Genomic DNA, 24239 nt, shown 5'->3' with positions numbered 1-24239 from the left:
TGTCAACAAGCAACTATCAGATTATTTGGAAGATCATAACATTCTATCCCCAGCCCAATATGGATTCCGAAAACGCTTAAACACCGAATCTCTCTTACTATCTCTCACTGACACAATCCTCGTTAATCTGGAGAATAAACAATCTTACCTGCTTATTCTTCTGGATCTTTCCGCTGCATTTGACACGGTAAAACACTCCACTCTAATAGACCAACTAGCCAACATAGGGATCAAAGGCACAGCCCTTAGATGGTTCCAATCCTTCTTAAGCAACAGATTCTACAAAGTGAGAATAAACAACAAAGAATCGCATCCAATCTTAACAGAGCAAGGAGTCCCACAAGGATCATCACTCTCACCTACCCTATTCAATATCTACCTCCTCCCTCTCTGCCATCTACTCTCAAACCTTAAGCTCACCCATTACCTCTACGCAGACGACATACAAATCCTCCTTCCGATTACAGAATCCCTTCAAAAAACCATCACGTACTGGAACGAATGCCTACAGCCCATCAAAAACCTACTCTCAAGCCTCAACTTAGTATTGAATGCTAATAAAACTGAAATGCTCATTGTCTCCCAGGATCCACGCACAATCTCTTCCAGCCTTTCTCTACTAAACACAAACAACTCATTCTCATCTGACGTCAGAGACCTTGGAGCATGGCTTGATAATCATCTAAACCTAAAAAAGTTCGTAAACAATACCACAAAGGACTGCTTTTACAAACTGCAAGTCCTCAAAAAACTTAAACCCCTCCTTCACTTCTCCGACTTCAGGCTAGTACTACAATCCATCATTCTTTCTAAACTCGACTATTGCAACTCCTTGCTACTAGGTATACCCGCCAACACTATCAAACCATTACAGATGGTTCAAAATTCAGCGGCTAGAATTCTAACTAGCACCAACAAAAAAGATCATATCACCCCAATCCTTCGGAACTTACATTGGCTCCCCATTAAACAAAGGATACTCTATAAGGTACTCACTATCATCCACAAAGCGACAAATAAACTAGCTCCCATCTCATTAAGCTCTCAACTACAACCACACACCTCCTCCAGACCAATCAGAAGCGCATACAGAGGAACATTGCAGGCTCCACAAATTAAATCATCATTGAGCAAACGAGCGCTATCTTCAGCAGGCCCTCACCAGTGGAATATGCTTCCCCCAGATCTTAGACTAGAACCCAGTCATCAAGAATTCAAAAAAAGATTGAAGACATTTCTCTTCCAACAAGCATTCCCAGACGATTAATTTTACGGTGACGAACAGACTTCACAATTCCTAAGTATCCTAATTACCCTAATTATGAACACGGCATCAAGTACTAATTTTAGAATCTGCTACTGGACAATTACCGTTAAGCTCAAAAATTTACTATATTTTATATATATATTTGGCATTGCTTATATTTATATTTATTGATACGTTAAACAGTTAAACTGTCTTTATAAAATATTATATTGCTTTATTTATTTCCAGTTAAACTATTATTACTTTATTTAGCACTATGTTAAATTGTCAATCAGTTATACTGTTCCATATGTTCCTCGGTTCCATGTAAAGCTCCGCTCTCTGTTGAGCAGTTCTTCGTTTTATGTAAACCGGATTGATTTGTAGTCCCTACAAGAACTTCGGTATATAAAAATTAAAAATAAATAAAATAAATAATATAATAAAGGAAATGTAAACATCAAGTAGAAGTATTGTGGTTCATACATAATCATACAGTGTAATATACCTCCAGTTGGTAATACCCTTAATTGATCTGTCTTGTACTTTACCCTTGGACTCCCCTCCTGACATCCCCAGACTAACCCCACCCCCTTATCTTCCCCGGTATGGGGGATTTAGAGGCATTTTTTTCTCACAGGTATCTTTAGCTGCACACAGTGTTTTGACACCAAGACTGATAAGGCTTCCACACCCTGTTAAATTTAGCCATTTGTTTCCGTTTGAGGGCTTTGAGCCTATTTAGATAGTAAGTACGAGCCAACCTCTGAGTGACTTTTAGAAGGGAAGGTGCTTCAGGAGACTTCCAGTGGTATGCCACTTCACATCGTGCTGCAATGATCACTTGAAGAATCAAGGCTCCCCCGCACGAGGCATCTTCCACCATATTTAAGAGGAACATCTTTTGATCTTTACATATATTTTCTCCACTGAGAGGAGAGGATCACCTTGCTGGTGGCTGAAAGGAATCAGTAAGTTTTTGCTTGGGACATTGTCTTTTTTAAAAGTATTGGGGCAAAGTTAACTATTTGGGAATATTATTTAGTGTGTTTGTGCTTTTAATAGTCAGAAAGGCAGTGAATAAACAAGTTAGACTGTTTGTATTTTTAAATAGTCAGTCAATAAGGTAGCTAGTAAGCAGTAGGTAGTGTATTTATTTTTAAAAAGTCTGCAGAACTGAGTGTTTGTATTTAATACAAACTGAGTGTTTGTATTGAAAAAAAAAAACCCCACAAAAAAAAACAACCCCAAAAAGTAGCCAGAAGCTAGAAATAAGCTAGGAGCAGTGTATACCTAAGTAAAAAAGTTGAATAGTTCAGCTCAGTTACTCACCTTGGAAAGGTGTTGAGGTAGTGTGATTGGGTTTGAATAGGGACCAACATTTGTTAATCAAGAGAGCAGTGAGTCACTCTGGCTGACTAACTGAAGTTAGATTGTATGTATTTCCCAACCCTCCCACCCCCAGCTCATCCCTTAATTTATAGGCAGGTGCCACTTTCACCAAAAAAACCCAAAAAACATTAACAAAAACTTTATTGAGAATTCGATCAGACCCCGGTAGGCCACTACCAGACACATAGTGAATTCACTAATACATTTAAAGGACGTTAGACACATTCCTACTCCCATAGCAACCTAAAACTTAACTAGGAACTGATCAAAATTGAGATGAAGGCAGCAGTCCAGCAGCAAGAGGGGGGCTTCCCAGTCTTTTGCACAGAGTGTCACATGTATGATTTTTTACCCACCGGTGAGAAGTTGTACATGTGCATGCGATGCAAAGAGCTCCTGGCTCTCAGAGAACGAGTCCGATCTCTGGAGGCTAGAGTGGCAGACTTGGAGGAGCTGAGGCAGACAGAGAGGTATATAGATGAGACCTTCAGGGACATAGTAGTCAAGTCCCAACTTCAGACTGGCAGCCCTGGTGCTGCCTTGGAGGAAGAGGGTCTCATGATGGGAGAGCACCAACCAGGTGCAGCAGGAAAGGATCCTGTAGCAAGGACCTGCTCTCCAGGTGATGCATTGTCCTTTCGCACTGAGGATATCTCCCCAAGGCCTACTGCCCAGGAGGGAAGGGTTAGGTCGGCCGTCATAGTTGGTGATTCGATTATTAGGAATGTAGATAGCTGGGTGGCTGGTAGGCATGAGGATCGCCTGGTAACATGCCTACCTGGTGCGAAGGTGGCGGACCTCACGCGTCACCTAGATAGGATTTTAGACAGTGCTGGGGAGGAGCTGGCTGTCGTGGTACATGTGGGCACCAACGACATAGGAAAATGTGGAAGGGAGGTTCTAGAAGCCAAATTTAGGCTCGTAGGTAGAAAGCTTAAATCCAGAACCTCCAGGGTAGCATTCTCTGACATGCTCCCTGTTCCATGCGCAGGTCACCAGAGGCAGGCAGAGCTCTGGAGTCTCAATGCATGAATGAGACGATGGTGCAAGGAAGAGGGATTCAGTTTTGTTAGGAACTGGGGAACCTTTTGGGGAAGGGGGAGTTTCTTCCGAAGGGATGGGCTCCACCTTAACCAGGGTGGAACCAGACTGCTGGCGCTAACCTTTAAAAAGGAGATAGAGCAGCTTTTAAACTAGAACAAAGGGGAAAGCTGACAGTCGCTCAGCAGCGCATGGTTCGGAGAGAGGTATCTTCAAAGGATACTAATGATGCATTAGACTTAGGGCATCCCGACAGTGAGGTTCCAATAATTAGAAAAATAGTCCAAGTGCCTGTAACTAAAAACTCACCTGAGCTAAAAAATTCTACCTTATCCCTATCAATTAAAAAGCAGAATGAAAATACAAACAAAAAACAAACTTTGAAATGTCTGTATGCTAATGCCAGAAGTCTAAGAAGTAAGATGGGAGAATTAGAATGTATAGCAGTGAATGATGACAGACCTAATTGGCATCTCAGAGAGGATAACCAATGGGACAGTGCTATACTGGGGTACAAATTATATCGCAATGACAGAGAGGAGCACCCGGGAGGAGGTGTGGCGCTTTATGTCCGGGATGGCATAGAGTCCAACAGGATAAACATCCTGCATGAGACTAAATAGCACAAACTCTTATCCAATAACTGGACCAAATACAATTCAACCAACCTTAAACTGACAATCTTCAATACCTGCTGAACTTTTATCATACCACTGTCGTATTTATGCATTTGGTTATTTATGTTCCGTTCCATAGTGAGGTATTGCCACAGTTTCTCACATATTCTTATTTACTCACTATGCTAATCTATTACATTAATAGACTGAAATGTAAATATTGCTCTGTGCAATCTCTCCCCTTTTTCCAGTTCCAAGTTGATTTCCCTGATTTATTGTAACTTTCTCAATTCCTTTATCTGATTCACGATATTTAAAGTTCAAGGTTCTTTTTGAGAACATTGTTTTACGTTATGTTATGTTTTACACACTTTGTTAATTGTAAACCGGGTTGATGTGATGCCTGTCATGAAACTCGGTATAACAAAAACAATAAATAAATAAATAAATACAAAATTGAATCTTTATGGGTAGAAATCCCTTGTGTGTCGGGGAAGACTATAGTGATAGGGGTATACTACCGTCCACCTGGTCAAGATAGTGAGATGGACAGTGAAATGGTAAGAGAAATTAGGGAAGCTAACCAAATTGGTAGTGCGGTAATAATGGGAGTCTTCAATTACCAAGAAACCACAATGAGCAAGTACTGCACCTTAAGCGATATCACAGAGTACAGATAGTGCAGGTGAATGTTCAATCCTGACAAAATATTCCAAAAGTCATATAAAGCAAAAAGTGTTTTATTCTTTCAATATGGCAACTCCACAAATTTATGCAGGCATCAGCTTAATGGCGTCCCCCGACACGGTCCTGTGTCGGGGGACGCCATTAAGCTGACTTTTGGAATATTTTGTCAGGATTGAACATTCACCTGCACTATCTGTACTCTGTGAGTCTTCAATTACCCCAATATTGACTGGGTAAATGTATCAGCGGGACACACTAGATAGATAACGTTCCTGGATGGAATAAATGATACCTTTATGGAGCAATTGGTTCAGGAACCGATGAGAGAGGGAGCAATTTTAGATCTAATTCTCAGTGGAGCACAGGACTTGGTGAGAGAGGTAACGGTGGTGGGGTCGCTTGGCAATAGTGATCATAATATGATCAAATTTGATTTAAGGACTGGAAGAGGAACAGTGTGCAAATCCAAGGCTCTCGTGTTAAACTTTCAAAAGGGAAACTTTGATAAAATGAGAAAAATTGTTAGAAAAAAACTGAAAGGAGCAGCTACAAATGTAAAAAATGTCCAAGAGGCCTGGTCATTGTTAAAAAATACCATTCTAGAAGCACAGTCTAGATGTATTCCACACATTAAGAAAGGTGGAAAGAAGGCAAAACGATTACCAGCATGCATGGTTAAAAGGGGAGGTGAAAGAAGCTATTTTAGCCAAAAGATCTTCATTCAAAAATTGGAAGAAGGAACCAACAGAAGAAAATAGGATAAAGCATAAATGTTGGCAAGTTAAATGTAAGACATTGATAAGACAGGCTAAGAAAGAATTTGAAAAGAAGTTGGCTGTAGATGCAAAAACTCACAGTAAAAACTTATTTAAATATATCCGAAGCAGAAAGCCTGTGAGGGAGTCAGTTGGACCGTTAGATGATCGAGGGGTTAAAGGGGCACTTAGAGAAGATTAGGCCATCGTGGAAAGATTAAATGGATTTCTTTGCTTCGGTGTTTACTGAAGAGGATGTTGGGGAGGTACCCGTAATAGAGAAGGTTTTCATGGGTAATGACTCAGATGGACTGAATCAAATCACGGTGAACCTAGAAGATGTGGTAGGCCTGATTGACAAACTGAAGAGTAGTAAATCACCTGGACCGGATGGTATATACCCCAGAGTTCTGAAGGAACTAAAAAATGAAATTTCAGACCTATTAGTAAAAATTTGTAACCTATCATTAAAATCATCCATTGTACCTGAAGACTGGAGGATAGCAAATGTAACCCCAATATTTAAAAAGGGCTCCAGGGGCGATCCGGGAAACTACAGACCGGTTAGCCTGACTTCAGTGCCAGGAAAAATAGTAGAAAGTGTTCTAAACATCAAAATCACAGAACATATAGAAAGACATGGTTTAATGGAACAAAGTCAGCATGGCTTTACCCAAGGCAAGTCTTGCCTCACAAATCTGCTTCACATTTTTGAAGGAGTTAATAAACATGTGGATAAAGGTGAACCGGTAGATGTAGTATACTTGGATTTTCAGAAGGTGTTTGACAAAGTTCCTCATGAGAGGCTTCTAGGAAAAGTAAAGAGTCATGGGATAGGTGGCGATGTCCTTTCGTGGATTGCAAATTGGCTAAAAGACAGGAAACAGAGAGTAGGATTAAATGGACAATTTTCTCAGTGGAAGGGAGTGGACAGTGGAGTGTCTCAGGGATCTGTATTGGGACCCTTACTTTTCAATATATTTAGAAATGATCTGGAAAGAAATACGACGAGTGAGATAATCAAATTTGCAGATGACACAAAATTGTTCAGAGTAGTTAAATCACAAGCAGATTGTGATAAATTGCAGGAAGACCTTGTGAGACTGGAAAATTGGGCATCCAAATGGCAGATGAAATTTAATGTGGATAAGTGCAAGATGATGCATATAAGGAAAAATAACCCATGCTATAATTACACAATGTTGGGCTCCATATTAGGTGCTACAACCCAAGAAAGAGATCTAGGCATCATAGTGGATAACACATTGAAATCGTCGGTTCAGTGTGCTGCGGCAGTCAAAAAAGCAAACAGAATGTTGGGAATTATTAGAAAGGGAATGGTGAATAAAACGGAAAATGTCATAATGTCTCAGTATCGCTCCATGGTGAGACCGCACCTTGAATACTGTGTACAATTCTGGCGCCGCATCTCAAAAAAGATGTAATTGCGATGGAGAAGGTACAGAGAAGCGCTATCAAAATGATAAGGGGAATGGAACAGCTCCCCTATGAGGAAAGACTAAAGAGGTTAGGACTTTTCAGCTTGGAGAAGAGACGGCTGAGGGGGGATATTATAGAGATGTTTAAAATTATGAGATGTCTAGAATGGGTAGATGTGAATCGGTTATTTACTCTTTCGGATAATAGAAAGACTAGGGGGCACTCCATGAAGTTAGCATGGGGCACATTTAAAACTAATCGGAGAAAGTTCTATTTTACTCAACGCACAATTAAACTCTGGAATTTGTTGCCAGAGGATGTGGTTAGTGCAGTTAGTATAGCTGTGTTTAAAAAAGGATTGGGTAAGTTCTTGGAGGAGAAGTCCATTACGTGCTATTAAGTTCATTTAGAGAATAGCCACTGCCATTAGCAATGGTAACATGGAATAGACTTAGTTTTTGGATACTTGCCAGGTTCTTATGGCCTGGATTGGCCACTGTTGGAAACAGGATGCTGGGCTTGATGGACCCTTGGTCTGACCCAGTATGGCATTTTCTTATGTTCTTATGTTCTTATGAGAAGACGTGGTGAGCAAGGTCCCTCAGGCACCCTACACAGCCTGGAGGCATGGGTTGCTCAGGACCTGGAATGTCAGGGTCAGGACATCAGGACTCAGACATCAGGAGAAGATCAGGAATGAAGATGCCAGGCAGGAGGTGAAGATGAGGAGACGCCCTGGGAGGAGTTCAGGTGGGGCCAGAGGAACCACGCTCTACTGGCCCTTTAAAGCTTGCAGAGAGGCAGGAAGAGGAGGACTGCAGGACCCTGGACAGTGGCCATGCTGCTGCTGAAGAGGAGGAGATGCTGGAGCAGGCTGCGACCAGGCCCGACGCTGGAGCGATGGCATTCTGGACGCGGAGAGGTCAGCAAGGAGGGCCCCTCCTACGGAGGAGGCAAGGCATGTCGGCGGCCTCCGGGCCGCATAGAAGCATGGTGGCAGGCCTGCCATGCAGGAGAAGAACACAGGTGGCCTCCAGGCCGCAAAGGAACGTCGGCAGTGTCTCCTGCTACTCAGGAAGTCCGAGGACTGCAGCGGCCTCTGGGCTGCGAGGTAAGCGCCTGCTTGCGGCTGGGCCCGCGAGCAGGAGCGCAACAACATGTAAACATTAAACAGCATGGCAGATAACGATGAGCCCTGAGGCACCCCAGACACCAGATTAATTTATTTCTACAGATGCAGTATTACCAACAAAAACCTGAAACAAATGATTCTTAATGTATTCAGTAAACCATTCAGTGGACTTATCACATAATCCAATTTCAGATAGTCTTTGAATCATAATATCATGGTCAACCGTATTAAAAGCAGCTGATAAATCTAAATAGATCAGGAGGTAAGACTGTCCATTATCAAAACCTCTTAAAATAGTGTCTGTGAAAGCTAATAAGAGTGATTCAGTATTAAAATATTTCCTAAAACAGAATTGGGTAGGATAGAGTATGTTGTTTTCTTCAAGAAAATCTGCTAGCTCTGTCTGAACTATTTTTTTCAGTATAACCTTAGCAATAAAAGGCAGGTTTGAGATGGGTCTGTAATTATTTAAGTTTGTCAGGTCAGAACATTTGTTTTTTACGACAGGTCTAATTGCAGCACATTTTAACAGAAAAGAGACCTTTGCTTCAGACAAGGATTCGTTGACAATAATAGAGATAGGGACAGAAACTAGCTTGGCTATACTCTTTAGTACCTTTATAGGTAATGAGTCACTAGGGTGTGTTGCAGGATTAATTTATTTTTAAACAGACTTAACTTTTAAAGAGGACACAGTATCAAAGGTTAACCAGGAGCAACTATCATTTGGAAATAATGTAATCTTTTGATCTGTATAGGAGAGGAGATTTTTAACCAAGTTCTAGATTTTTTCTTTGAAAAAGTTTGCAAATTCATTACACTTACTTTTTGAAATGCTACAATCCATCCATTTGTTCAAGAAACTTGTATTAGTCAAATTTTGCACTAAAGAAAACAGCACTCTAGGATTAAATATAACGTTGAATTTTTTTGGTGTAAAATTCTCGCTTTGTGTTGTTGATCAAAGTTTGGTATTTGGTAAGAAGAGCCCTGTATGCCCCCAAAGAATGGTCTAAGGGTTTTTTTCTCCAGAGTCTTTCCTTCCTCCTCAGCAATCTCAGATGTACATCACCTCATTCATTGCTAGTGTTTTAGAACACGAACTTGAATATTTTCTTGCCCTTCAAGTATCCAGCTTCCAACCTGGTCAGTATTTAGCTTGCATCTGTGATAATTCCTGGTGGATTGGCCATATATGCAAAATCTCAATTGAGAAACCTGATGTCTTGGTCAGTTTCTTCTACCTCCAAGGTCCTGCCAGGTCATTTTACTAGCCGCCCCATACAGACACCTGTTGGGTTTCAGAAGAGCACATTATTGCTACAACTTCATCAGGCAAGCAGTACATTTATTCACAAGCCAATTTGTCACATATTCATGGGACACTCGAAAGCATGTGCAAGGCAAGAAAAAAGACTAAGTGAATTTTTGTGAAATCTGCAGTTTAAGTAATTCTCATATGTAGTGTCTTGCCTCTTCTTATTTATTTATTTTATTTATTTATTTATTTAATCAATTTTATATACCGATGTATGGTGGTTAGCCTTCACAATGGTTTACATGTTCAATAAAATCAATGACATTTACATAAACACAAGTATAAATTATAATTACCATATAAACAAAGTTAAAAGCTATCATTACCCATATTAAAATTAAAGTAAAAAAAAAATTCTAAAAATTTAAAATTCTTAAAACTAAACTCAAACAATATAAAATAGTAAAAATCGAAATTCAAACAAATAACAAACAAAAGAAGAAAAAGTTACTGGCTATTGTCTGTTCCATATGCTTGATTAAAAAGCCATGTTTTCAATGACTTTTTAAACACTTTCAGGTTTTTCTGGAGTCTTAACTCAGCAGGTAAGCTGTTCCATAGTTTTGGGCCAGCTAAATAATTTGCTTAAGTAAAAGCTTGGAAACCTGTGGCTGGAACCTTGACTGGCTGTCTGGAGTGGGCCCTAGGTGATGGGGTTGTCAGTATTGCTGAATTGTTAGTGGCTCAGCCACTACTGACCAATGCACGGTAACTAATCAGCAACTGACCAATGCACGGTACCTAATCAGTCATTGGTCTGTCCACTGCACCACAGCAACTGACCAATGCACGGTAACTAATCAGCAACTACTGACCAATGCACGGTAACTAATCAGTTTTGCACTGACTTTGATGATTAATTTATGAAAATATGTCTAACCAAATATATGTCAAAAGCTAAAAGTGTAGTAAGCACTGTAAACTGAGCTGCACTGTAAAATTTCACATCTCTAACTCATTTTCATGTTTCACAGTTGGCTGCCAAAGATGGCTCTTTTTAACATAGTGCATTCACACATGTAAATGATGCTTGTCTTTGGGACTGTAATTCTGACCAAAGTAAGGCTGGGTCCAAGATGAAACAGGGTGACTTTTGAAGCAAAAAAGGTGCTCTTTCAAAGACATTTGAAAGAAAAAAATTAAAAACTACACAATAGAGATATTTGCTCCCGAAATATGGAGAAAATTTGCATAAAAAGGTGACATCATGTCTTTATGTAACTATATCTTTGCTTCCAGTGGGCTGCAAAGCCTAAGAAAATAAGAACATAAGATATGCCATACTGGGCCAGACCAAGGGTCCAATAAGCCCAGTGGCCAGTCCAAGTCACAAGTACCTGGCAAGTACCCAAACATTAGATAAATCACAAGCTACTATTGCTTATTAATTACCGTAATAGCAGTTTATGGACTTTTCTTCTAGAACTTATCCAAACCTTTTTTAAACCCAGTTACACTAACTGCTGTAATCACATCCTCTGGCAATGAATTCCAGAGCTTAACTATGCCCTGAGTGAAAAGGAATTTTCTTCAATTGCTTTAAATGAGCTACTTGCTAACTTCATGGAGTGTCCCCTGGTCCTTCTATTATCTGAGAAAGTAAATAACCAATTTACATTAACTTGTTCAAGTCCTTTCATGATTTTGTAGACTTCTATCATATCCCCCCTCAGTTGTCTCTTCTCCAAACTGAACAGCCCTAACTTCTTTAGCCTTTCCATGCCCTTATCATTTTGGTCGCCCTTCTCTGCACTTTCTCCCGTGCAGCTATATCCTTTTTGAGATGTGGTGACCAGAATTGCACACAGTATGCAAGGTGCAGTCTCACCATGGAACAATACAGAGGCATTATATCTTCCGTTTTCTTTTCCATTCCCTTCCTAATAATTCCTAACATTCTGTTTGCTTTTTTGATCGCCACAGCACACTGGGCCGATGATTTCAATGTATTCTCCACTATGACACCTAGATCTCTTTCCTGGGTGGTAACTCCTAAGATAGACCCTAACATTATGTAACTACAGCAAGGATTATTTTTCCCTATATGCATCACTTTACACTTGTCCCCTTTAAATTTAATCTGCCATTTGGAAGCCCATTCTTCCAGTCTTGCAAGGTCCTCCTGCAATTCTTCACAGTTCGCTTGAGATTTTGTGTCATCCACAAATTTGATCACCTCACTCGTTGTACCCTTTTCCAGATCATTTATAAATATACAAAAAAAGCACCGGTCCAAGTACAGATCCCTGAGGCACTCCACTGTGAAAATCCAAGATGTACATCATGGGCCATGGCTACTGATCCAGTTATGGCCTGAATCGAAGTATACAAAAGAAGCAATGAGGAGTCAAAGTAGGCCTTAAATTTATTTTGTAAAATTGATCACGTAATTTGCTGGCCCATAAAAAGGGTGGCAAGCTTATGTTAGGTTCCAAACTTTGCGTAGACACTTAGCACTGGAGGTTGTAATAATCGACAAAACAATCCACAAAATAATCCACAAAATGTCAGGCCCCTAACAGGGGTTGTCTGGCTGATCAAGGGTTTCCCCGACGTCATGATCTTGGTTTAGTCATGACGTCATTACGCTGGTTTCACCGCGGGCTATTTAAATTCAGAAACTGGTTTCATTCGGTCTATGTCCCGCTTCTTGTGCAGCTTTATTTCGAGACTCAGCATCCGGATTGAAAGGTTACTTTTCCATCTACAATCAGCTAAGTGAAACTTTCTAATAATTCACAGCATTAATTTTCATTTCTATCACATTCACAGCATTTGCGTTCTACCGGTTATACTCACCCCTGAAGAAGCTACGTGCTTGGTAGCGAAACACCGGCTGCTGTTGGGTTTGGAGTTATAACTGTTAAAATGGGGATAGACTACAATTGACATTTCAAGCTCTTGCTGGACATAAGGACTCTGCCGCAAATGATTAAAAGACCCAATGGCTCTCTTTGCACAGAACATGTTGTTAAGACTTGCTGATGTGGCTTAAAATTTCATCAAAATAATTGATTGGGATGGTTTAACAGTGTGATACGGGTTCCTTTTATTTTTTGATTTGCTGGATTTTATAAAGCCATACTAGATATTCATCCCCTCTGGGAGTTAACATCATTGATAGCAAAATGGAACAAACAGTTGCCTACACCTTTATCACTTTCGGACATGCTTTATTGTTTTCAGCGAATACCTAGTACAGTGGAGAACGTAATTATAAGAGATAAACAATTCAAATTTCTTCATCAAGCATATTATGCACAACAAAGAGCCTATTATATGGGAGCAGTGTCTGAGAAGTTCTGTCTGAGATGCTCTCATCCAACTCCAGATTTTTTCCATTGTTTCTGGCCGTGTCCGGTGCTGCAGCAGTTCTGGAGTTACCTGCAGCACATGGTACAAAAGCTTTGGAAAATGTACATTCCTCTGCAACCTAATATATATCTCTTTGGAATAATTAATGATGTTACATTAAGTATCAGCTAGACCTAGCTTCAGTTCTTAGATAAGATTGTGAAAATAGCAAAGACAGCCATCTTAAACCAATGGACCCTTCCGCAGCCATCATTGACAGGATCATGGAAACAATTCCATAAGCTTTTACATATCGAATATCTTACAGCAAAGAAGAGATCTGACAAACACTTTACTCAGAAAAAGTTTTTATTATGAATTTTTTACTATATGGCCAACTTCATTTCAAATTCTCTTTTAGCCTGCCTTATCAATGTTTTACACTTAACTTGACAATGCTTATGCTTTTTCCTATTTTCTTCAGATGGATCCTTCTTCAAATTTTTAAAGGATTTTTTTTTGGATAAAATAGCCTCTTTCACCTCATCTTTTAACCATGCCTGTAATAGTTTTGCCTTTCTTCCACTTTTTTTAATGCGTGGAATACATTTGGACTGCGCTTCTAAGATTGTATTTTTAAACAGTATCCACGCCTGTTGAACACTTTTAACCTTTGCAGCTGCATCTTTCATTTTTTTTCTATTTTCCTCATTTTATCAAAGTTTCCCTTTTGAAAATTTAGGGGTAGATTTTTAATCCTGCGCGAGCGCGTCCATGTACACATGGTACCCGGCACATGCACATGGACATGTGATTTTATAATATGCGCGTGCAGGCGCTCGCATGTTATAAAATCGGGGGTCAGCATGTGCAAGGGGGTGCACAATTGTGCACCTTGTGTGCGCAGAGCTGCCTTCCCCCATTCCCTTCCAGGCCACTCCAAAATCGGCGCGGCCTCGGAGGGAACTTCCCTACCCCCCCACCCCCACCCTTTGCCCCCTACCTTTTTCTTTGTTTGGCTTTTTTTTTTTTTTTTTTTTTTTTTAGTTTTAAATATTTTATTGCTCAATTTTGCATCAATACAAAATGTGTAAGATGTTGACATAGCATATTGTATGTAAATAACAGCATTTAACACCGATATGTGTACAGCAATAAAAACTTATGAAAACATCAAATATCAGTACTGTGTTGTGTATAAGGTCTCCGTATTAAACACCGGAATACTCAGTACCAAACTAGGGACCTAAATCCCTCCCCTCCCCCCCTCCCCCCTACCACTAATAAGATATAGGTGATAAGATATAGGTGATATTGAACCGCCATCTAATAGATCCTAGGGTGTCCCAGAACAAGGAAAAGGGTACATGAAGCTAAACCTCCCGAGTGATTGGTGAAATTAAAGAAGCAGCAGATATCATAGTCGCTGGACAGTACCCACAACAGCATTTAAACGTTATCAAGACTTCCCAGCCCCTTCTTCCACTCACAGTATTTATGCCAAACACGCCTAAAAACGCCCACTGTGTGGCGGAGATGAGCCGTAATTTCTGCAAGCCTGTATATTTGTTCCACTTTGCTTTGAATCTCCCCTAGCGTGGGGACCAGCGGGGATTTCCATTTTCTGGCAATTTCTATTCTAGTCGCCGAAAATATATAATGAGCCATAGTATCGGGTTGGTCCTTCCCCAGGGACAAGGGAAACCCCAGCAAGGCTTGTTGAGGCAGGAGGCAAATATGGACCCGATAAATCTTGGTCAACCAAGTTTCCAATTGAGACCACAAGGGGTGCAATGCTGCACAGTCCCACCACATATGGAAAAAACTACCGATGGCCGAACATCCCCTCCAACATTGTGGGGGAAATGAAGGGTACATGCGATGTAACCACTCTGGAGAGTAATACCATCGCAACACCATCTTCCAAGCATTTTCAACAATATGGGATGCAATTAAACCTTTGCCCGTCTGTAAAAAGAGCGTCTCCCATGCCCCCTGCTCAAAGGTGCGATGTAAGTCGGCTTCCCAGGCTTTAACGTAAGTGGGTTTCTGGAAGGTTTCCCTGCCCAGAAATGCATATATATTCGAAAGTAATTTAGTTGTTTGAGTATTTAAGCACAAACGTTCAAAATCAGATTTCCCTTGCGCCAAATGTCCCTGCAAGTGGTGAGACTGAGCAAAATGACGTAGCTGGAGATATAAATATACATCAGAGGCCGCTAAATCAAATTTTTGTTGTAACTCCCGGAAGCTTAATAAATTCTGTGTGCCCCAGAGCTGCCCCCAATATTGAATTCCCTTCTTAGCCCATCCCTGAAAGGCCTGACTTTCGAAACCGGGAGTAAATAGGGTATTGGCATACAAATATGTGCTATGATGAAATTCCTGATGTCCTACCAACCCAGATTTTTTATCTTCCCATAGCTGTAAAGGGAGCAGCATGGAGGGTGGTAGAATATCTCGGGGCTGAAGAACCCAAGTCTTTTTAGGCTGCCAGAGCAGACTACACAACGGTACGGAAGCCAGTAATTGTTGACTAAATGTTATCCAGGGCTTCTGTAGGAAGCTCCTATGCCAATCCACCAGCGTCTTAAATCTAGCTGCCGTATAATATCTTTCTAAATTTGGTACACCCAAGCCTCCCTGTGATTTATTTCTGTAAAGAACCTTACGGGCCACTCTAGGTCTGCGGCCCCCCCAAATGTAGAATAACAAGCGTTTTTGCCAAATAGTAAGGCTTCGCCTAGGTATGGCTAAGGGAAGCGTTTGAAACAAATATAAAAATTTGGGCAAAATCATCATTTTCACAGCTGCTATCCGCCCAAACCAAGAAATCCTGTATCGATTCCACTCTTCCAAATCTTTATTGATCTGAGCCCATAATTTATCATAGTTGAGCGTGGTCATATCCTGAGAAGCACTGATATAGACCCCTAAATATTTAAAGCTAGTGGATGCCCATCGAAATCTAAATTTCCCCCTCAAAGACTGCTCCATATCAGCGGGAACATTTACATTAAGAATTTCTGATTTTTCCCAATTAATTCGAAATCCAGAAACCTTGCCAAAAGCCTGAAGAATTTGGGAAACTAGTGGAAGTGAGTGCTCCGGTTCAGTAACCAAAAGCAGAATATCGTCCGCGAAGAGTGATATCTTCGTGGAGAAAGCGCCCACCTGTACCCCAGAAATTCCTGGGTGCTGCCGAATGATATTGGCCAAAGGTTCTAGAAAAATAGCGAATAACAATGATGACAGAGGGCAACCCTGTCGTGTGCCTCTCTGAACCTGAAAGGTGGGCGAATACCCCCCATTAACCTTTACGCACGCCAAGGGATTCTGGTAAAGTTGATGTAACCACTGCAAAAAGTTTGGCCCAAAATTCAAGCGGCGTAATAAAGTAAATAGATAGGGCCAATGAACTACATCAAAGGCTTTCTCGGCATCAACCGAGAGAGCCACGGCTGGTATCCTACGTTGTTTCACCCACCAGATCATATCCAATATCTTATGCACATTATCACTAGCCTGCCGGCCCGGTATAAAGCCAGCCTGGTCTGGATGAATTATCTGGGGCAAAAACCCATTTAGCCGGTTTGCTAATATCTTGGCAAGGATCTTTAAATCAATATTAATGAGAGATATCGGTCGATAAGACCCGCATACCGCGGGATCCCTGCTAGGTTTAGTCAAGATCGTTATACCGGCCGTATTCGCCGATGCTGAGAGTGACTGCCCGTCCTTCAAGGACTTGAAAAATTTAGCTAAGTTAGGGGCAAGTTGTGGAGCAAACTGCTTATAGAACCGCCCCGTAAACCCATCCAGGCCAGGTGATTTGCCAGGTTTGAGGTTTTGAATAACCTTTTGAATCTCGAGTTCGGAAATATCCTTTTCCAGGATAGACCGCTGCGCAGGCTCTAAGGTAAGCAGGTCTGTATTCTCCAGATATTCGTCTATGGCACTCTGTGGTATCTGACCATCAGCAGAGTACAATTCGGAATAAAATTGCTGAAAGCGCTGCCTGATCTCCATACCAGTGGTTAACATGGTACCCGCTTGACTTTTAATTTTAACAATGGTCGCCTGCTCCTGTCGGCGTTTTAATTTGCGAGCCAGTAGTTTCCCCGCTTTATTGCCGCCTTCAAAATATTTTTGTTGAGTCCGTTCAAGCTGAAACGCAATAGCAGCAGCATCTAGGGACGCTATGCGCGTGCGCACAGCCTCAAGGGACGCAAGAATATCCTTTCTCGTTGGGTCCCTTTTATGAGTATTCTCTACCGCCTGCAATCGTCGCAATAATCTCTCCCGTTCTGCTATTCTTTGCCGTTTAAGATAAGAAGCTCTAGCTATAAATTTCCCTCGTAAAACTGCTTTTAGGCATTCCCAAATTGTTCCAGCACCCATCTCCCCAGTATCATTAAATGCTAAATAATCTTGAATTTCTTGTTCTATGTGTGTAATAAAATCCGGATCGTTGAGAAGAGAATCATTCAATTTCCAATAGTGTACCCCTCGGTCATAATCTTTAAGTTGTAAGGAAAACCAAATGGGGGCATGATCTGACCACACAATGGCCTCTATGTCTACTTTCGTCACCCGGGGTAAGAGGCTTCTGCTACCCAAGAACATGTCAATCCTGGAATAGCTATTATATGGGGTTGAGTAAAACGTATAGTTTCTGGATTTTGGGAATCGAGTGCGCCAAATATCCAAAAGGCCCATCTCGGCCATCAGACCCTTAAGGGCCCCGCGAGCCAGCTTGGGGTCCGCACTGTGTCCGGTAGAGGTGTCCTTGCCCGGGTCCAGGGTCAGATTAAAGTCCCCACCAATAATGAGAGTTCCTTCTACTTGAGAAGCCAAAGTGTGATTCAGGGATCTAAAAAAATCTGCCTTCTGGGTAGTAGGCCCATATACAGAGACTAAAGAGAAGATTTCTCCCCCCAATGAAAGCTTTACCAAGACCATGCGGCCGGATGGGTCTGTTATAAGATCCTTAAATTCAAAGTGAACATCTTTGTGTAGTAAAATTCCCACCCCCGAATACCTTGAGGAGGGAGTTGCAGCCGCCCAATATTGATGAGGGAATTTAGGATGTTTCATAAGGCCCAGATATCGTTTGCGGAGGTGGGTTTCCTGGATGAAAACCACCTCGGCCTTCATCCGGTCTAATTCCTTAAACAATAATTTACGCTTGCCTGGGCTATTCAGCCCTTTAGTGTTAAGAGAAAAAAAGTTCAGAGTAATCATGAGAGGACAGCCTCCCCCCTACCCTGCCACCTTCCTCCAGGGAACCCCCACCCAGGATCCATTTGCTTATAGAGATCAACCTTATCACCTTCATTATCAGCAGCCATTACCCCGAACCCCAACCCCCCACCCCCCCCCCTCCATCAAACCCAGAAGCACAAACCCTGTGCTCCAAATGAACATGGAGGAAATCGTCGTCACTCCTCATGGCACCTATACGGGCTGCGAATTGAACTTAAAGTAACCGCCTATTGTCCTACCAAGGAGCAGAACAAAGGTCCAGCATGCATTGCAACCAAACTCAGGCATTCCACAGTGTCTGCCGCAGGACCTCAGGGCCCCTAGACGGGCAGCGAATGAAACTTAAAATAACCGCCTATGTCCCTGCAAACGAGCAGAACAAAGGTCCAGCAGGCATTGCAACCACACTCAGTTAGTCCACAGTGTCCGCCGTAGGATCGGTCAAAGAAGAATTCCTCTGTAGCCGTCTTCGCCCCTTGGACACGCGCTGCCAGCGAGGCTGTGAGTTGATTGTAGTCGCAATTTGGGTCAGAGTAGAACCAGCTCCTTTCGCCACGGGTAGGACTGCAATAATGATACCTGCCTCCTTCAGAATCGCGCTGGCCTCCAGAACTGTCTTGACTCTGTGTGTAGCACCCTGAATCATAAAGGACACTCCTCCAGGATAAAGCCAGCGGTACCGGATGTTAGCCTCCTGTAGTTTAATAGTAACACAGCGAAATTCCTGACGCTTTTTTAAAGTGGCTGAGGACAAATCAGCAAAGATAGCAATATCCTGATCCTCCCAACGCCACATGCGCTTGCTTCGGGAAATAGTAAAAAGCTGCTCTTTTAAAGGAAAGGAGTGGAAACAAACCACTATGTCTCTAGGTCGATTGGCAAGTTTCGGTCCCAGCGCTCGATGCGCCCTATCCAGGAGAATATTAGGCATGGCGGTGTCCTTCAGGGTTTCATCACTTTCCCAGAGAAAAGCTGCTATTCTGTTCACCACATCAAAGCAGTCCCCATACTCCTCCGTTTCCGGTACCCCTCGTATCCGAAGATTATTTCTCCGGCTCCGGTTCTCCATATCTTCCACTTTTTCTGCTAAAGTCTGGCAGATCGCTTGCAAATTCTGATGGCAAAGTTGCATCTGAGTCCCGCCCTCCCCCTGAGTATCTAGCCGGAGCTCAGCCTCATCCACCCTTCTGCCTAGCTCTGCATGGTCTTCTTTCATGTCAGCAATTAAAGTGGTGAGTTCAGCTTTATAATTTTTAATGTCCTGCCTCAGTTCTATAAACCAACCTCTGATTTCATCTCGGAATGGTTCTGTAATTTCTGGAGTCAGCAGTGCAGGTGCCCCCTCTTCACCCTCCGAGAGCGTGTGCTCCGCCGCCATTTTAGAATTTTCGCCGCTGTTTTCGCCGGCTTCCCTGGTGTAGGAGAACTTTTTGAGATCGCTGATTTTGCGTTTGGTCGTCATTCCGTTTAAGGCAGAATCCCTTCGGCTGCCAATCGCCCGCGTTGGAGGGAGAAAAAAATCGAAAAAATCGCGCGGTTGCAGCGATTTGGCCCGCAGTGCTCACGGAGCAGCAGAGTTAAGCTGCTCGCATGAGGGGTGACGTCACTTCCTCCTGTTTGGCTTTTGTTCTAAAACTTACTTCAGCCCTGGAGCTGAAGTAAGTTGTGCGTGCCGGCCGGCTGCTGGCTTGCGATCCACGGCACAGCGGCAAATGGCACCCCCTTGCACATGCTGACCCCCGATTTTATAACATGCGAGTGCCTGCACGCGCATATTATAAAATCACATGTCCATGTGCGTGCGCCGGGTAGCACGTGCACATGGACGCGCTCGCGCAGGATTAAAAATCTACCCCTAAATTTTCAAAAGGGAAACTTTGATAAAATGAGGAAAATAGAAAAAAAATGAAAGATGCAGCTGCAAAGGTTAAAAGTGTACAACAGGCGTGGATACTGTTTAAAAATACAATCTTAGAAGCGCAGTCCAAATGTATTCCACGCATTAAAAAAAGTGAAAGAAAGGCAAAACAATTACAGGCATGGTTAAAAGATGAGGTGAAAGAGGCTATTTTATCCAAAAAAAAATCCTTTAAAAATTTGAAGAAGGATCCATCTGAAGAAAATAGGAAAAAGCATAAGCATTGTCAAGTTAAGTGTAAAACATTGATAAGGCAGGCTAAAAGAGAATTTGAAATGAAGTTGGCCGTATAGTAAAAAATTCATAATAAAAACTTTTTCTGAGTAAAGTGTTTGTCAGATCTCTTCTTTGCTGTAAGACCCCGCCCCCGGACCGCCCCTTTAGTAAAGCCCTGGGACTTACACGCGTCCCGGGGCTTTACGCGGGTTGCCGGGCCATTTGAAAATAAGCCTGGTGCACGTAAGACCGGTTATGCGCGTAAATCCTCCAGATTTACGCCCGTAACCCTTTGAAAATCCGTCCCTTAGAGTTAGAGCTGTAGATTTACATATTGTCCTTCTTCCAGTCATTAGTTCAGATTTGATCATGTTATGATCACTATTGTCACTAACAATCATCCACACAAAATTGTATTCAATTTGAAGGAGGTTGAGCGTGGATAATTTTCTAAATTGTTCCACTTAAAAACATAAGAAATTGCCATGCTGGGTCAGACCAAGGGCCCATCAAGCCCAGCATCTTGTTTCCAACAGAGGCCAAACCAGGCCACTGGAATGTCCCAGTGGTAAAAAAAAAAAGGGATGAGTGAACTTATATATTTAAATACATAAAAATATATAGATTTAAATATATACATGCCTGTAGATAGATGTAAATGACCACACTATTAGAGAACACTACACATCAAATCATATCACATTAATATACAATTGTGAAAAAATGTATTTAAAGATATCACATAAATGCCTATTTAGACAAATAAATACTAACTAGCACATCCATTCAATTACAACCACACCATTCCATTCAAACATTAAAATATGACCAAACACAGGACGTAAAACAGCAATGGACCCACATCACTTACCCAGCACAAGTGGTTAATTACAGTGCATAGGACATATGATACTATAATCCTTAAATCATATACAATTGTTGTTACTTAAATCTTAGCAAGTACACTGTAAATTGTTGCTCATGATGGTACTAAAAAATGTATCTATACCACAATCTCCAATACATTGGATAAAGTATGTTCTTGATGCATTTAGCTGTAATTTCATCCACAACATGGACACGATCCCCTTTAACTGGTCCATTGAAGCTGTTTTTAAACACACGGTCTTAACACCATCCACTCGGCTATTCCCCGTACACGCGACTGTTCCGACAAAGATCTTTGTTTCACCCGCCAAACGGGCTTCATCAGGGATTCATTGTTGCCGATACTTCACTTTCAAACATCTATACTAAAACAACCAAACAATTTAAATTTTTAACCCAATCCAAACCACCATTATTATCCAAAACTTCCTATAATTATTATAGCCCTTACCTCTCCCACGTCAACAAATGCTGACTGCCGAATTCGCGAATTCAAAAGTCTCATAAACATAGATTACTGACGGTCAAAGTGTATTCAAATTTATCTTATATATATTTCATCCGGTAGCATCAACTGCAACCAAAAAGAAACTATTAAAACATTTTCTAAGGTAAGGGAAAGCACTACACGTACCTGAACAGACGCCAGCATTACCACGTACCTACGCCAAACCGGAAATAACGAATTCACCGACAAACTCCTAAGGTACCAGAACAACCCCGCTATCCTTTTATAACAAACAGATAACAAAGATGAATCAATCAGCCTATAATCACCATTAATTGAAACAAACCCAAAAATCTCATCAAACTAGTCACCAAAACCTGCCCAATCTCCCTGCCAAAAAATATTTTTTACAAAAAATGTTTTACAAAGCCTGCCATTTAAAAACAGTCCCGCAGAGAAAGTAAAAAAACTTAAACTCCTACGGCACAAGTAATAATATATCTTATCCGATGAAGGCAGTCCATTCAATGGGACCATTGAGTCCATGAGGGATAGAGGTGTTCCAATTAAAGATAAATCTTTGTTCCACTCGCCTCAAAACAGATGATAAATCCCCACCGGGTTCCAATCTAATCTTTTTGATCACAAAAACATTTGAGATCATCTAAAGTATGTTGTTTTTCCATCCAGTGGTCAACCAAAGGAGCATGCTCCCTGCAAGATCTAATTCTGCTTTTGTGTTCAATAATGCATACTCTAACTGATCTCACAGTTTGTCCAATGTATATATACTCACAAGGACATATTACCGCATACACAACACCAGTAGAATCACATGTAAATAATTCTGGAAGTACATAAGGTTGGCTCAAATTAGAATGTTGGAAAACCTGCAAAAGTAAAACATGAGGACAAATTGAACAAGACCCACATGCTAACTGTCCATGTTCGGACCCTTTATCTACAACCTCTCCTCTCCGTTGATTTAAATTGTCCCACAGACTCTTGCGTTTTTTAATAGCAAAAATGGGAGCTTCAACAAAGATTTTTAAAGGAGCAAGTACATGCCAATGTTTCCTTATTAGTTCCTTAACGTTAGAAGACACCGCCTGCAACGCAAGAAGAACAGATTCTATTGCGCGAGAGACGCGCACGAGCCGAGCCGCATGCGTGGCAGACCGACCCCCTCGGCATCCGGTGGGACCGCGAGGCCGGAGAAAAGTAAAAATTAAAATTAACACCCGCGCCGGAACATCCCCCCCCCACCACCCCCGCGAAGGAACGGAGAGCCGGTGCGACAAAATAAAAGTAAAACTTTTTTTTTTTTTTTACTAACTTGGCGCTGTCGTCGGTCCTGAGGCCTGTGCTCCTGCGGGGGTGAGTGAACCGGACTCCCCGGTGTCACCCCCAACGCTGCTACTGGAATAGCCGGGTCCTCGACCCTAGCAGCGGCCTCTACCAGGGGGGGATGGTCCCCTCAGAACCTTCAGACCCCCCTGGGAGGCAGGACGGACGGAGGACCTTCCTTCTTCAGTTCTCCTATAGAGAAATGTTGAGATTACTTACCTGATAATCTCCTTTTCCTTAGTGTATGCAGATGGACTCAAAACAAATGGGTATAGTGTGCTCGTGCTAGCAGTTGGAGACGGATCTGACGTCAGCACGGGTACATATACCCCCACAGGAAGTGCAGCAAATCAGTAATCTTCCTTGCAAAAGCTTTTATGGATATATGTGTAACTGACCGATCGATTAAATGAACAGGATTACCCTGACCAATTGATGGTAGCTGGAGACCGCCAGTGTACTCAGCCGGAAGGCGTCGACACCCGGCAGGGTGGATGCCCTATATAAGAAAACATGTCTTACTGTGAGCCGGCGAATCCCCGCCCCATGAGCCGGCGAATCCCTGGCGGGATGCTGAGTCCATCTGCATACACTAAGGAAAAGGAGATTATCAGGTAAGTAATCGCCACATTTCTTAGCGTGTAGCAGATGGACTCAAAACAAATGGGATGTACAAAAGCTACTCCTGGACTGGGCGGGAGGCTGCCCGAGGACCGTTTAAGATTGCCCTCGCAAACGCTGTGTCCTCCCTGGCCTGGACGTCCAAACGATAGAATCTGGAGAAGGTATGGAGGGAGGACCACGTCGCCGCTTTACATGTCTCTGCAGGCGACAGCATCCTAGTTTCTGCCCAAGAGGCTGCTTGCGCTCTGGTAGAGTGAGCCTTGACCCGTAGAGGTGGTTGTTTTCCCGCTTCTACGTAGGCTGCCTTGATAATTTCTTTAATCCAGCGGGCGATTGTCGGCCGTGAGGCCACTTCCCCTTGCTTCTTCCCGCTGTGCAGGATGAACAGGTGGTCCGTCTTTCGTACTGCTTCTGACATTTCCAGGTATCTGGACAGTAGTCTGCCGATGTCGAGATGGCGTAGTATTCGACCTTCTTCCGATTTCTTCAAACCTTCCGTGGTAGGCAAGGATATGGTTTGTTTGAGGTGAAACTGTGAGACCACTTTGGGTAAAAAGGAAGGAACCGTGCGAAGATGGATAGCCTCTGGAGTGATTCTGAGAAACGGATCA

General features: G+C 42.2%; 1 protein-coding gene across 3 annotated transcripts in view; it reads right to left on the bottom strand.

The window, feature by feature from the left end:
- Positions 1–21901, bottom strand: part of TBC1D13 (TBC1 domain family member 13) — a 115513-nt gene extending 93612 nt beyond the window's left edge. Inside the window, exon 1 of one of the 3 annotated variants that reach the window (XM_029611809.1) lies at positions 21844–21901. The gene's annotated coding sequence lies outside the window, so the exon portion shown is untranslated. Of the gene's footprint in view, positions 1–9135; positions 9379–21843 lie in introns of those variants that run through there. The other 2 variants (XM_029611811.1, XM_029611810.1) reach the window with 2 other exon arrangements.
- Between the last annotated feature and the right edge of the window lie 2338 nt (positions 21902–24239).

The sequence above is a fragment of the Rhinatrema bivittatum genome, chromosome 8, assembly GCF_901001135.1.
Source record: "Rhinatrema bivittatum chromosome 8, aRhiBiv1.1, whole genome shotgun sequence".
NCBI lineage: Eukaryota > Metazoa > Chordata > Amphibia > Gymnophiona > Rhinatrematidae > Rhinatrema > Rhinatrema bivittatum.
This window is presented reverse-complemented; position numbering and strand designations above follow the sequence as displayed.